Consider the following 16,801-nt stretch of genomic DNA (forward strand, 5'->3'; position numbering starts at 1 on the left):
TTTACCTCAGTCTTCACTAGTAACTGCTCTACACACAGCCCTTGAGCAGATGGCTTGGAAATCAGGAACTGGGGGAGTATTGTTCCTCCTGCTATAAGCAAAGATCAGTTTCATGACCAGCTGATGAACCTGAACATCCGTAATTCTATGGATCTTGATGAGATGCATCCCAGAATCCTGAGGGAATTGACTGATACAGTTGCCAAAACATCCTTGATATTTGAAAACTAAAGGCAGTCAGGTGAAGTCCCTGGTGACTGGATAAAAGGTGATATAGCACCCATTTCTAAGAAAGGTAGAAGGGATGATCCAGGAAACTACCAGCCTGTCAGCCTCATCTCAGTACCGGGGAAGATCATGGAGCAGATCCTCTTGGCAGCTATGCTAAGGCCTATGGAAGAGAGGGATGTGGTATGGGAAAACCAGGGCAGATCATCAAGAGCAGATCCTGCCTGACCAACCGTGTCATTTTTTAGGATGGTGTAACTCCATCAGTGGACAAGGGAAGAGCCACTGATGTCATCTATCTGGACTGCAGTGGACTGGTGGAGATCTGGGTAAGATTCTAGGTGGAAATTTTTTATTGAGAGAGTAATGAGACCCTGGCACTGGCCACCCAGAGAAGCTGAGGATAGTGCATCCCTGGAGGCATTGAAAGTCAGATTGCACTGGGCTCTGGGGCAGCCTGATCTTGTAGATGACAACCCGGCCCATGGCAGGGGAGTTAGAAATGAACTCTAATTTCTAATTAGAGTTCCTTCCAACCCAAGCCATTTGATGATTCTATGATTTTAGGATAAATTTTAGGGTAAAGATTAAATTTACTTTGTCAAGAGACAGATTATAAGTACATTCACTTATCACACCTATAATAGTGATATCTTCTGTCAATAAGAATTCCAATCTGCATTTGTAATGTGATAATCACTTACAGCTTAAGATCTGAAGGTTGGTCAAGAATAAGCTTTCATAAACAGACTACCCATAAGAGTCTCCTAAAATTTAAACTGTGTAGGAGCAACCTTATTAAAACTCTTTTCTTATTTATTTACACAGGTCTTATGGGTTTCTTTCTCTGAGGTGCTTGTGTTACTAATTTTGACTCATTTAGTAAGTCAGCAACCTACAGGTAGTCAGATCTGTATACTGCAGTTTTCAAAACATGGGTCATTCTTGCCCATTAGAGCTGTCCCACTTTGCAAAAAGGGCAATGTGACTGCCTGATCTTGTCATGTATTTTTAAGTATGCTCTGATATTGGCAATACTCATGTTCAGATGCCAATGTTTTCTGACCCAATAAAGTGCAAGATTTCAAAAGCGAGTGAGAATGCTGCTTGCTGCTGCTGAGTGACTGCCCAGACACCAAAACTACTTCTCTATCCCCAAAGTTAAGGGACACCAAATCTGCAATCTCAAGGTTATTCTATACAGAGATGTGTTTTTGCCTTCATTTTTTTAAATTTTTTTCTTAAAACAAAAGGTTTAGCTAGTTGATCACAAGGTGATGTGAAATAGAATGAAGTGCCCATAATTCAGAAAGAGAGGGTGTGCTGTTTCCTTGTGGTTAGTTAAAGTTTCTCATTTCTCATAGCATAACTGTCAGTGGACATAATCCCTTAAGGACCCAATTTTCTCACCATTTCTCTATTTTAAAAGTCATATTCACATCTGCAACATTTGCAGATTTTTATCGAGTTAGTAAGCCTCTTTCTGGGAACAGACAGGAGGGTTAGCTGCCAACCTACAGGTGATACTCTGCCCATGAAGAGTACTAAGTGTCTCTGTTTAATACTGACTTCTGTCTAAAATACCTACTTCCACAAAGACTGTCTACAATTAATGGAATATGAAACTACCAGTAGGCCTTTTATCAACCTTATTAAGGCAGAGAAATGCATTCTTCAAAAAGCAACTTACCCAAATATATATGTTAGGAATAGTAGTAAAACTACCATTATCACCCACTTTGCAATGTTTCAATTTTAGATTTAGATGTCACAGAGCTATTTTGTCAAAATCTAAGAGCTGTTTAATGTCAGGACAGACAGGGTCATCTGAGAAGCTGACAACACTAATTCTACTTTCAGTGTCAATGTCATTCCATTCATCTTATGAATGAAGCTGGAGTTGGAATGAAGCAGAAATGTAAGATGCACTTGAAGGAGTTCATAAGCAAGAACAGATGACATTCAGGTTCAGTTTAGATGCTTAAATATACACATCTACTGCCTGGCCTGCACATGCTAGCCCAGACATGGTTGCCCTGTAAGTCCTCTGTCACATCTGCCAACCTTGCATGTATTGCTTATGTTCTCTGGACTCTCCGAATGTGCTTGATGTCTGCTTCAGCAGCACATTTCCACCCTGGGGTAGAATTCGGTTCAAGACTATGAGATTTAAAATTATTTTCTGTAAATATGTACACCAAAGGAAATCTGCACAAGTCTTCAGATGCATCTGTGTTCATCCTTGATTTTCAGAAAACGTTCCCATTAATTTCCTAACCTATATCCAAGTAAAAATTACTTTGTCTTTGCTACTAAGAGGCCACAAGCTTTGTATTAACCATTAACTCAGCTATATAGGTTCTCCAGACTCATCCACAGTTCTATTAGCTTGAGATAATTTTACCATGTTAAAGCCATGACAGCAATTGTCTAGTGGGCAGATAGCTCTGTTCTAAATTGTTTTAACTTCAGCATAGCTGTGTGCAATGTTGTGGTGCAGTGTCTACTGCTAACTAATAGGCAATGATAATAAGTAATTCTTCTGTGCAGAGTGAACTGCCTGTGATCCTAGAATAAAAGTTTAGTGTAGTATAGCAGCAGACAGATACCAAAAACATGAGGACTGCAAACACAATTGGAAGTGATCAGTTACTGGTCAATTACCGTAACTATCATGTCTAGTAAAACCATTTTATGGTATAGTAAAAGTGTATAGAAAAACAAATAAAATATGGAATTGGGAATCACTGGAAATAATGTAAGCATATCATGTTAGAGTATTAAAAAATTGCAGAATATCAACACTACAGACTTCTTGAAAACTGCCTGCACCATCCTCTCAGAGGCTGGGGAGGAGGATAACAGAGAATGTCTGAGCAGAGCAGCTGGGAAAAGGGGTATATACTGCAATATTTGAATACATCAGCCCTTACTATATTCTTCTCTGTAAGTTTTAGTTTAAGCATTGTTACCACAAGTTACAGTAAGCATTGTTATAAGTAAACTAAGAACAGCTTTCTATTTTAGATACTTTTTACATTTTAGACAAATGACGTATTTTAGGCTTCATCTGGAAAGTTCAGTCCTCATCAAGATTCTCAGTGTAACAGGTTTCATTTTGGATAATTTTTTCCTCTGTATTTCAGATTTCTTCTTCTCCTACATCCTTCCATCCTTTCCCTTCAAAATGTGCAAACTAAAACTTTCAATATTATTGTAATATTAACGTGCCTTCTTCACAAAATCATGGAATCGTAGTAGTTGGAACTGGCCCCTGGAGATCATTGAGTCCAACCCAGTTGCTAAAGCAGATACACTACAGTAGGTTGCACAGGAAAGTGTCCAGGTGGAGTTTGAGTATCTCCATAGAAAAAGACTCCACAACCTCTCTGGGCAGCCTGTTCTCTCAAAGTAAAGAAATTTTTCCTCATGTTTGTATGGAATTTCCCATGTTCTTGCTTCTGCCCATTGTCCCTTGTTCTGTTGCTACGCACTGCTGAAAATAGCCTGGCCCCATCCACTGACTCCAGTCCTTTAAATAGTTATAAGCACTGATAAGATCCCCTTTCAGCCTTCTCTTCTCCAGGCTGAATAGTCCCAGATCTCTCAGCCTGTCCTCCACTGGACTGTCTCTGATAGTGCCCTGTTTTCCTTGAACTGAGGATACTAGAATATGACACAATACTCCAGATGTGGCCTCACTAGAGCAGACTAGAGGGGGAGGATCACCTCCCTTGACCTGCTGGCCACGCTCTCTTTAATGCATCTCAGAATACCATTGTTCTTCTTGGCCACAAGGGTACACTGCTGGCTCATGGCCAACCTGTTATTTAGCAGCACTCCAGGTCCTTCTCCTCAGAGCTCCTTTCCAGCAGATCATCCCCTAACCTCTACTGATGCATGCAGTTATTTCTCCACAGTCGTAAGACTCTACACTTGTTCTTGTTGAAGCTCATCATATTCCTCTCCTCCCAACCTGTCCAGATCCTGCTGAATGGCAGCACAACCTTTTGGTGTGTCAGCCACTCCTCCCAGCTTTGTACTGTAAGCAACTTGGTGGGGTGGACTCTATCCCTTCCTGCAGATCATTAATGAAAATTTTGCATTATAAGAAAATTACCAAAAAGTCAATTTAATCAAGTTACTGTTTTATGTTAGCTAGTTTGGTATGTCTCTGTTTATTAACAAGTAAATACTTCGTCTTCATGAGGAAGGCAATTAACTCACTGAACTGTTTGAGATATTGTTCCATTAAATCCATCAAGTGAGGAGAAGGAATTCAGTAAATATCTCCTCTCGTCCCATGGAGAATATACTAATGTGGAGGCCTCTCGGCATGCTGAGAGAACACAAAAGCTCTCTGCTGGTGGGCAGCCAAGAGCAGAGGGAATTCTCCCATGGCTCAGTGCCAGCCTGACACCTCCTACATTGTGCTCGGGCTGTTAATGTCAGATGGAAAGTCAAGGCCAGGGCAACCCTCTGTCAGAAAGCACTCACGTCATCATGGCTGCTGGCAGCAGCATGGGATGGAGCAAAATCAAGCTGCTCAGACCTGTGCAAAGGGCCAACTTGGGACTAACTGAACCAGAAACCAGATGTTTCAAGGGAGTGTGCAGTCACTTTTGTGCTCCTCCAAAAGTGTGTGCTATGGGCCCCAAGGGTGCAGTCAAAAACTGAATTCCAAGTCTTCTGTACAGTGCACTTCCTTGCCCAGGATACTGGCTTTCTCTTTTTACGTAGTACCTTTTTTCCCCAGACTACAAACACCAGTTTCCTTAGGAGTCATATTCAATAGCTGTTCTTGTTTGTATTACACTACACACACACCGGAACAGGAAGTCACATCATTTCCAATGCACTGATAACAAAAAATAATGGAAAGAAACATTCTACGCAATAAGATGTAATTTAATGCGTCAATACATTAATTGCTAATAGATAAAAGCTTCACTTGACTCAAAATCTCTTCCCACTATTTTTACGTAAGTAAAATAAATGCCATTTCCTTTTACTTCTGGAACAAATCAGTAAAGACAGGAGGTGTCTTTCTGGTGCCTAAACTCAGGCTTAAGTCCCACTCATGTTGTTAATGTTCTCTCACCTCCAGATGCTACTTATATGCCATTATTTGTGTATTATATCCACAACTTACCTACAAGACCTGTGAGGAGAAGTTAAGGAAGATAGGGCATCCTGAGTGGAAAGAGACCATTTTACATGGTTGAAAGTGGCATCCTGGTGCAGAGTCTATTAACATCATACTGCGAGCAACTAGACTTCTCTACAGAGAGGAAACAATAGATAAACGTCTCTCCTTTGTACTGTGATTTTCAGGCGTATAAAAACTCTTAAAAATAGAATGGCATTACAGATGATTATGAAAATTCCAATGCTGTGTACTTCATGTTTGCTAGACTCCAGTGTTCAAAAATACTGCTTAGACAGGACATTAAAAAATATATATAAAATATATATTTTTATATAAAATATATAATATATATAAAATAAAAAGATAAATAAAAATACCACTCAATATGTTATTTATTGTTGACCTCTTTTTAGATCCATCTTTGTGTGAAACTTACTTCCATAAGTAATATCTAGTTCTTTTAAATTTCTTTCCCTATATAATCGCATTTTATCAGCCAAAAATGGAATTAAATACTTCCTGTGTCACAGATTCCAATACAAACTGAAGACATTGCGCTGGCGAGTAAAGATAGATTCCTCAAAGAACCACAAACTTCATAGATTATCAGTCTGCAATGCAGGAGACAAAGGCATAACATAGCCAGGTTCTGAGCAGTGGGCAGCTGACTTGATGCAATATCTGATGTTGAGATATATCTGTAATATATAGTGGATTAAATAAGAAAAATTTTAAAAGAAGTCTGCTAAGGGTTTTTGGCAAAGTTGTTAAGGCTATTGGTGTTACAATGATTAGGGAGGCCCAATTACTCTCTACAACTTACTGAAATGAGGTTGCTGTGGGGAGGGTGTTGGTCTCTTTTTTCAGATGACAAGTGGTATGGCATGAGCAAATGATCTCAACTTGTGCCAGAGGATTTAGGAAGAATTAGGAAGAATTTTTACACAGGAAGGCTGTTTAGGCCTTGGAACGGGCTGACAGGGGAAGTTGCAGATTCTCCACCCTCGACAGTATTTAAGAGATGTGTGAATGTGACATTAAGGGACATAGTTGAGAGGTGGGACTAAGTAGGTAAGGATGATGGTTGAACTTTGTGATCTTGAAGGTCTTTTCTAACCTAAATGATTCCATGATTCCATGATTTGACTGTTGCGAGTAGGGTAGGAACCTGACAGTACTCTCAGTGATTACAAAGTCTGTGCTGGCAATACTGGCACTCTGTTCAGTGTCTATCTTAACTAAACAAGTCTACTGGAAAGAACAACCAAATTCATTTTCTAGAGAACAATTTCTGCAGGAAGGTTGTGTGATAAAATAGTCATTACCTTACACACATCTCTGCAAAGTCATGTTCTTCTAAGTGATACTGGCTGATTGTCTCGGGACTTTTTCATAGAATCATAGAATAAATTAACGTTGGAAAAGATCTCTAAAATCATCTAGTCCAACTGTTGACCCATGACCACCATGCCTGCTAAATCATGTCCCTAAGTGCCACATCTATACATTTCATAAAAACATCCAGGTGTAGTGACTCTACCACTTCTTTTGTTGCATCAGTCATCCAGGTATGAGGCTGTTTGCTTACAAGTAGAACACATCAACTGTATATGGCTAGACAAAAGTCTAATATCATTCAAGAGAAAAAATCAAAGCTGCTATTTTATGTGAACTGTCTATTCGGTTGTACAAGAGTGTAAGAGTCACAAGGATCCACGTGGCTTACTGACACCCAAAAAGCCAGTGAGAGCACATCTCCTGACTGCGTGGATGTGATCAGTTGTTATCTTCTGCTTGAGCTTTCATCCCATCCCCTTATATTATAAAGTACACCGGTGAAAAGAAGTTGCCAAGAGATCTGTGTCAGATTAGCTCTTTTGCTAATAACAGGAAAATGAGGACGTGAGCCAGTTACATCTGAGTCAGAGTCTGGCCCCCACCCTGCTCCAGGCAGGGCTTTTATTTGGTTTCTCATGCAAGCTAGATTCAAGGGTATATTCTGGATCTGGAGCAAACAATTTTATGACCTCTGAAATGACTTCAAGTCCACAGCTGAGAACAGCTATGGAGTGCCCATTAAGCTCCTGTATGATCATTCCTTTGAGAAACAATGTCAGAGGGGGAAGGTAGACAAATGTACTGAAAGGGATGGAATGACATTGAAAGGAAAGGAAAATAAAAGAGATTGTCCAGAAACAGATATTAAACTCCTTAAAAGTGACATGAAAGGTGACAAACCAAAGGTTGTCTTATTGTTAAAGTTTTTTTCTTTATGTTTTTGAAGCTAACACCGATATGTACCGACACCACTCAGGAAGGCATCTTAAACAGAGCAGCCAGTGTCTACTGAACCATGCACTTATTTGCTGTTCATAATGAAAACCTTCCTCTGGAAATTACAGTTGCCGAGTCCTTTTTTCTCCAAGTGTACCTGAATAATACTGCTGAAGTGTTAGATTGTTTCCCTCTTCTACAAAATGTTTTCTTTGGTGTCCATTAATATGCATAGATTTTACCTGTTATTTAGGAAAACTTTCGATAAAATGTCGTTTAACAAATGTTCCTGGTATTTAAATAAGATAAAAGTTTTGGAAATAATCATCATATCTGCATTAAAAAAATAAATTAAAAAGGCAAGAATGTTGCTTAAAACATGAGACTGTAATTTCCAAAAAATAGTTGTATAGAAGTTTTATGCTGTAAAGCAAAAGTACTTCTTATTCAGAAAGCTAGCTCATAGCTCATAGCTACTAACAGAAGAGACACTGGGGACTGTTAATATATATAATTTATACCTAGTTAATTTCAAAAGAATAATATATGAAACATAAAATGCATGCATGAGTCCCTTTCTATCTACCCTTCAGCTCAAACCCTTTTAGGACAAGTTCTGCCTCTCTGCATATTGCTTCTAACCTATTTTGGCAGCTGCTGTAATATGAGGACAGCTTTGACAGTATGCCTCCTATTCTGTGATGTTGGCCCACAATATCAGATGCAGATGTTGGTGGTATGGCAGTAAAGGTTGAACTTTCCCACCAATATTCCAATACATTTTGTTGCTGTGTGACAGATGAGAGCAGAGGGGCAGTCTGACAAATGGGCTCTGACATGGAAGTGTGTATGAAGCAAAGGTGTGGAACCGAATTCTTCCATGCTGAAAAAATGGCACCCACCGACAGCCATCGACTCTTGCTGAACATTTATAGGGACAACAGAGTGGATATCAGCACAGTGAGGTGGTGGGTGGTGCATTTCAGCTGTGGCAACAGCAAATAGCCTTGCCAAGCTGTCAAACCAGAAAATGAAGATCATCTCAATTAGTTCATCCACATATGTTGGGCAGTGGTTGTAATTACACTGAAAACCAATGTTTTGTAGCTGAAAATTTGCTCTATCAACTACTGTTACTGTGCTGTTTGCATTTCTTGTAGTTTCCATGGAAATAAATAGGAGGCATTACTTTTGGAGCAACCCACGTATAATCAATCATTCCACAGTGGAATATAAAGGAAGATGAGTAAAATGATATGGCAAAAAAAAGTCTGGTACTGAGATGGAATTGGAGATAAGTAGTGGGAGGGAATTCATCTCACCCAGGACATTCAATGGAGACCTCACTCAGGCCCATCTCTCAGTACTGCCTCTACAGTCAATAGGAAGGAATGGAAACCCCAGGAAAGGTTCGTCTTACTGTCAGCCAAGTATTTAATGCATGCATATCCAAAAAAAGGTTAATCTGACCTATTTCTTTCCACTGCCTATAAAGGAAACCCGGAAGGTAATTTTTTATTTACAGGACAAACTGAGCCGTGTTGACCCTATGGCTGCAGAAAGCCTTCACTCTGTGGTTACTGATGGAAATCCTCACACAGCTCCATTTCTTGCTGACCCAGCCAAGACACCTAACAGTCACAGAGAATCCAAACAGCTTTATGGTTAAATGTAGGGTACAATTCTTGCCAGTCTTCACTCATTTTTCTCAATATCTTAATATAACACATTAAAAATCCAATATCATTCTGACCTGATCAGTCACATTTATTACCACTCTTTCCTATGCAGATCCTCTGTTATCAAAAAACTGTAGACTAAGGACCATAATTAGCATTCAGGAAACAAAATGTTCTGTGTGTTGCCTACAGATTGACTTGCTTTCATGCTTTTGGTTTTGCAAGAGTGTAATGGACAAATTCTTCTCATTTTTGAAAATTCACATGGGATCAGCCAATGCATTAATGGAAAATCATATGTCCTGTGTTACCAGTGAACAACAGAGTGAAATGCGAAAAGGGGCATATTCCCAAGGTCACATGGAGGTACAAGAAGCCAAAAGCAGCAGGACAGTCCCTGCTTCTTAGAAAAGTACATCTGTTCCCTCCTATTGCACAACAAACAAGCATTTGATGTGTTTATTACATTAGGAATTTCCCCCTTCTTGGATATCTTTAGAAAGTGGTCAGACATAGAAAAAAATTATCCATCCCTTGTTTTCATGCCTGCTCCTTATGTGACTGAATGACCTACTCCTGTGCAGACAAACCCACGTATTTTCTGCTGTGACAATTTAGTAATTATCTCTTTCAAAACAGGATGCTTTGCTCATTGCCAATCTGCGCTTAGTCTGAACAAACCAATCCATGAATTTTTTGGCTCTCTCAGAAGAGGTCTGCAAGACAGTTAGTACAAAGGAGTGCTATGCCACCATTACAGGGATTGCCTGTTACCTGTCAACAGGATTTATGTTGACAGATAACAGGCCTTGTGTTTATGTCAAATTCTTTCTGTATTGGCCTACAGACAAACACCACGCAAAAGGAAAGTAGCTTAGTGGGAGGATTTGTTCTCTTTTGTGTGCTCAATTACTCCATTTTTCTTTCAAACTGAAAGTTCTTCCTCAGAAGTTAATGCCAATATACCACTTATTTAAGAAAAAAAAGAGAAAATTAAAAAAAAAACCAACAGTAAATGTATTCTTAATTTATATTTTAATATCAGTTATTACAGTTAGTCTCATCAGGGATGCAAACTGCCATGTGCTAAGATTGTATAGATATATCAAAGACAAATCAGAGGAAGTCTGATCTAACGTTGGATACTGTCTATGATACTGGCTTATCTGGCCTCTGGCCTGCCTTTGTCATTTTCACATCCAAGTTGGCTGCATAGCATGGTGACCAATGTAGTTTGTGTATGTTATATTCTTTCACGGGACCAAATATTTTTGTTTTCATGAACAAAATGTCATTTCTCCATAAAGTGCACAGATTAACAGCAAACAGAAAATAGGACTCCATTCTTGACAGCAAAATTGGAAACAGTTAATAGCACAGCCCATGAGTGCTAACCTTGAAATGAAATTCCAGCTTTTCTCCAGGTTGTCACATAAAATCTACCTGAGACATAACATGGCTGCATGTGCAGGGCATGCCCCAGCAGTGCTTTTTTCCAGAGCACACCTAAAATCAGACCCCCTTGACATCTGCCAGTGTGGTTCTCTCTGTCTTCTGACTGCCTCTACTGGGGAAACCTAACCACGTGCCTCTTTTAGGGGGTGTGAATAGAAAATAAATTCTTGTTCTACACTCTCTTGGTTTTTCTCTTTGTCTTTCCTTCTACTTCTTTCATTTAGCAAGCATCCAGTTTGAAGAACTGCACTGACTCCAACTGTAATGATTCACACTCCCAACTTCCTGGATTTGCTGAGTTCCATTCCTCTCCTTGGGAGTTCCTCAAGTTTACATGCCTCAAATAGTCCTTTAAGAGTGCTTTCTTCTGGCTTAACTGGATTTTTTTTCCAGATTACAGCACAACAGGACTGTTGCAATAATTTACAGGCAATACAGTAGAAGTGCCAATGTACTTCCATCTTCTTCAGCTTATAATTTCCATCTTGATAAAGGCTTCTCACAGACACCACACATTGCACATTAATTACAGAAAAGGCAGAATCAGCCCTTGAAGTGCTTTTCTAGACTACATTTCTATTCCCACTTTCCCTTTATGCAGGCAATTTGGGGAATCCAGCCATTTCCAGGAAATCTACTCCAGGTCACACAGGTAAAGATGATGGTAGGGTGTACTTTCAGAGACCCAAAGAGACTATGGAAAAAAATAAAGAAGTCAAAAAGATTTTTAGAGTCTTGAATTCTAACCTAACAAATGTAGATTAGATTTGAAGACCTGGCTTTCCTTTCCACTGCTGCTATTCAAAGTGATACCATTTGACTGTATCTTCCTGCCAGAGCTGTCCTACTGTCCCCTTGCTGTAGTACTCAGCTTTCTCCATAGTTCAGCTTATTGACAACACTTATTCATACTCATTCCACCTTTTCCTTCTCCAGTAGCACATATCTCGTGGATTTTTTCAACTCCCTGAATGCAAGCCAGCTTCAAAAACTGGAGCTGCTTCTCCCATAGTGGACAAAACACACAATAGTAATGGCTCTTCCAAGACCTTTTACTTTAAAAGTCACCTTCTCAAATAAAAGCTCAGGTAAATTATTCTACTTCTCTTAAGATATGGACGGTTGCTCTAATCCTGCATACTTTAAAATACACATTGCAATTGTTACATAATTAGTCTTATAAGTAGATTCTTTTTGTCACATACAGGCACTAGAGGTAACTTCATGTTTTCATCTTTTTATCTGATTACAGCTTTATCAGTCTTTAGAGGTGTAGATTAATGGATTCTGCTTTGGAGTGAATTGATCTGTAAATTTCCACAAAACATTCCCATTTTTTAGAGGATGAAGTGAAAGTATTGTTCTGATCAATGTAGTTTCACTGCAAGATTTTGACATTTTGTACCCGGCTTTTTGAAATCAATGGTGTTAAGTAGGATAGCATGAGCTGTTGCAGTTTTAACAATGAACGTTTTACAGATTTGGAGAAGAAAGAAATACATAAAGTTCCACATGTAAGACTGTAAAGAAAAAACATCACAGCCAGTCCAGCATTATTGTTTCCCTGAAGATTCTGTCCTGCTTTATCCCTTCAGTTTCTCTCTGCTGACTGGGTTATGGCATTTTCATTGATGTACAGTGACTGAGTTTTCTGCATCCTGAGGGAGCCCTAGCTGAGGCACTGTCCTTCAATATGATTCTATGACAAGAGAAAATGGCCTTAAGTTGTGCCTAGGGAGGTTCAGACTGGATATGAGGAAAAATTTATTCTCAGAAAGGGTGGTGTGGCATTGGAACAGGCAGCCCAAGGAAGTGGTGGAGTCATCATCCCTGGAGGTATTTAAGGAAAGGGTAGATGCAGTACTTAGGACATGGTTTAATGGGCAATATTGGTTGGACTGGATGATCTTAAAGGTCTTTTCCAACCTTAACAACCCTATGATTCTGTGATTCTATGATCCCTAAGCTTGTAAATGCATTCGGGAGAGTTGGAGCCTCTGCCAATTCCCCACTGTCCCTTCTTCAGCCAAGCCCTTTCACTTGAGTCAAGGATGCAATGGAACCACTTGACTAAAAGAGCCCTTAAGAAACAGAGGATAAAAGTTAGGACAAGGAATTGAAAGTGTGCATGGAAATAAGAATGGGAAACTCTACGTAGAAACCGAGGAGGTAGAGGAAAATCTAGTAAGGAGGAAAAACACAAAATTTTTTTAATTACTGCAGAACTTGCAATTGAACTTGTCATTTTCAGATCTGCACACTCTCTTCTGCCCTAGAAGATTGTCAGCAGTTTCACAGTTAATGTACCTCCATGGCAGGCAGCCAAACAATTGGAAATTACAGAGGTTATTCTGACTTGCCAAAGTCATCCTTGCCAATACCTCATCTGTGGTCCCACGGGAAAAATTCTTTTTTTTTTCCTTACTTTTTACATTCAAATGCAAAATCTAATTTCAGTTTCCATGCAAGCATTCAGGCAACAGAGAGTTGGAGGTTTTATAATCACTGTAGTTCCCCCTCCACTATCCTTAACTGACTTAATACCTTGGATGAACAGTGCTGCCTCAATAGCAGCTATTCATAATTTATTGTCTGCTTCCTCGGGAAGTGGTGAACTCAATACTTTGCTGTGGAACTACCCAAAAATATATCTGCACTGGGGCTATTGTTACAGTATCTTGAACTAAAACACTGCATATATTTCTTCACAGAGAAACTTGTAGGTAAGACTGAAGCTCAATGAAACAAGAAAACAGATGAGGAAAGGAAGGGAGTGCTCTTCAGCCACCAGCTGGGAGTAACTGTGTAAGTACAAATTTTAATTCAGAAGCAAGTATCAAAAGTTTCCAAAGGCCACACTGAAGGTAATCTCTCAGAATCAAACAATTCCTAGGTCATCACGGGAGTAGAAAATAATATTAATCTCCCAATACCCTTAAGCTTTTTGCTCACAGGCAGACAGGTATCAGAAGATAACTGTTGTACCAGTCTCATAGAGGATGTCCACATTCCTGTGACAGGATAGAATGGGAGGGTAGAAGATGAGTGATTCAATGGTCAAATGAGCTGACAAGACTGCAGGCTCCCTTCTAAGTATACTGTGAGCAGAAGTTAAAACATTTTGCTGTTTCCTTTTTAGAAAATTGTACGTGGTCCCACACAAAACAAACCACAGACAATAAACTCTGCAAACATGAACGAGGTCCGTGTATATCCAAAAGAGACCACTCAATACCATACTGAGGGCAAATGCCAGAACTCTGCAGAGAGCCAACATGGGACCATCAGGACCCTTGAAAACCAGGTCTGTGCCCATGCTGCCTATTTGCAGAGCAGCTTGACACACTTAAGCATTCATAGAAATGCTAATGGGTGTTTAACAACTAAAGATAATAATCCAGAAATAAGATGGAGTGCAAGAAGGGAAATGAAAATCTAATTAAACCTACCTGAAATTAAAGTGAGAATAAAGATATTGTCATCAATATTTCCATCAATTAAAGATCAAACAAAGTGGATTGATGAATGAACATGTGTTGTCCTCAGGTCCTGACATCCACACTACAAGAACAGCAGGCAATTTGTCTTTGGGCTGCTGTACTGCTCCTGTGGCAGATGAGTGCTCCAGCTGTGGCTCTGCATGCACTGCACCATTCTCCTCATGTCCAGGTGCACAAGGCACTCTCCACTGGAGCTCTGTTCCGGAAGCCAAAGCATGGGCAACAGGACAAACAGGAGATTTTTACTTCAGAATTGCACTCCTGATTCAAGAAAACATAGCAACGCAGATGTATCCCTAAAGGTCCTCCTCAGCCCCCAGAAGAAAGATACCCACAGAGCAGTAACTGCTTATCAGCATCCTGTGTGGTCCATTGAAAGATAAAGTGATGTGGACTCTGTCTGTTTGAATCACTTCTTTCTCTTTGTAGATTTGTTTTGGTTCAGCTTAGTAAGAACAATTATTAGCAAACATTTAATACTAGGATTGCTGACTTATTTACTCACTCAAATTCTCCCGTCGACAATTTTTATGCTAAGAAATTTTAGCTAGATACTCAATCCTGTTCAATCACACCATATTGAACTCCAAAAAACTGATTAATTATTATAATTAATACAAATTACAGGTTAAGCAATAGCCATCTGTCAGTTTCTGCCTTCATTCCCATTCTTTGTAAGCATTCCAGGAATGTAAATATCAGGCAGGGAAAACAACTGTTTAAGCTAAAGGCCATGCTGACACAGGAACAAATGGGTATAAATTGGCTATGAATAAATTTAGGCTGGAAATTAGGAAAATTTTTAGACAACTCTAAGGATCTGAACCAACATTCTAATGAAAACCTTGGAGACAAAAAAAACCCCTGCTTCTAAAGTAGGGTCAGATGTTGAAGAAAGGTATGAAGTAATATGGAATTGGTGAGATACTGGAAGAAAAGCAGTCACTCCAGAAGGGCTTTTGTGGAGCCACATACGTGACAGTGCAGCTACAGCCAGATCACCATATGGCACAGGAGCAGGGGGAGATCAAGCTTCAAATCAGAGTTTCATACTATCAGACACCATTAACTACTTCACTTTATCTGGCCTAAATAAGATTACATATAATAGAACTCAGCCACATTTTATTTGAAGTTCAAAACACGCAATTTTTGTTTGCAGCAATAGAACATCCTTTAAACGCTTAGAAAAAAATGATCTGAGCATCATTGCTCAGATGAGATTGTCTGTTAGGTATGTAAATCATAACCAATTACTGCCATTCTGGATGTTGAAATGCATCTCTTCCAGTGTAACCATTTGCTTTTTTTGAGATTATTACCTTACATATAGATTAATAGAGTTGGTGGATTTTTTATGTGAAGGGTAGGGAAGCACTGGCACAGATTGGCCAGAGAGGTGGTGGATGCCCCATACCTGGAGACACTCCAGGTCTGGATAGGGCTCTGAGCACCTGATGAAGCTGTAGGTGGTCCTGTTCATGGCAGGGGAGTTGGGCCAGATGATCTTTAAAGGTCCCTTCCAACTCAAATGATTCTGTGATTCTATGATATCATACCATGCAATCCTTTACATAACTTGAAGGGACCCACAGAGATCTGAAAACAAATTCAATACACAAGGAGCCAAGAAAAGGAAGTCATTCATGGATGGATAATAGATGAATATATATATAGAATTCTGGAAAGAAAAATTCCGTTACATAGTTTAATTTAGGCAATGAGTAGTGAAACAATTTGTTTTAAATACATTTCTGAAACCATTTCTTCCTCTTTTCACAGTGTTCGTACATATTAAAATTTGTAATAGAGATTATGTGGTTTATGGAGCATATTTATTAAATTATCTCCAATTCTTGCAATCTTTTCAGTCCCCATCTTTTTCCTCTGTTTGCGTAATATAGCTGTAACCCCTATTTGCATTGCAATTTACTATTCAACATAAGTAGAAGGATTGGACTTTCACCTTAATATATTAAATGAATTATACCAGAAGAATTAGACTAACAATTTTTTTGCTGCTAGCAGTAAAGCAAAATAAATAAACTATTTTTTCTATTAAAAATGCATGAAGTTGCAGTTTGTCCTGTGGGAAAACATTGCCAGTAAAGAATGGGAATGATCATCTAGCTTCATTGCAGCTGGAGGAGAACAGATTTATTTGAAAACAGCCTACTTTTTATTTTTGAATGGCTGCAATGTCATGCTTATCTAGTCTGCACCTATTCAGAAGATTGTGAAATTGCCAAATCCAGTGTACAGTACCTGAAAAACAATTTTAGTCTTAGGAAAAAAAAAGAGAAATGTGACAGAATGAACATTACCAGCCATTCCCAATGCTGAATGAAACATTAGGAGCTCTGCAGAGAGGGACCTGGGCATCCTGGTGGACAACAGGTTGGCCATGAGCCAGCAGTGTGCCCTCGTGGCCAAAAAGGCCAATAGCATTCTGGGGTGCATTAAGAAGAGCGTGTCCAGCAGGTCGAGGGAGGTGATCCTCCCCCTCTACTCTGCCC

This window comes from Meleagris gallopavo, chromosome 1, assembly GCF_000146605.3.
Source record: "Meleagris gallopavo isolate NT-WF06-2002-E0010 breed Aviagen turkey brand Nicholas breeding stock chromosome 1, Turkey_5.1, whole genome shotgun sequence".
In the NCBI taxonomy this organism is placed as follows: Eukaryota; Metazoa; Chordata; class Aves; order Galliformes; family Phasianidae; genus Meleagris; species Meleagris gallopavo.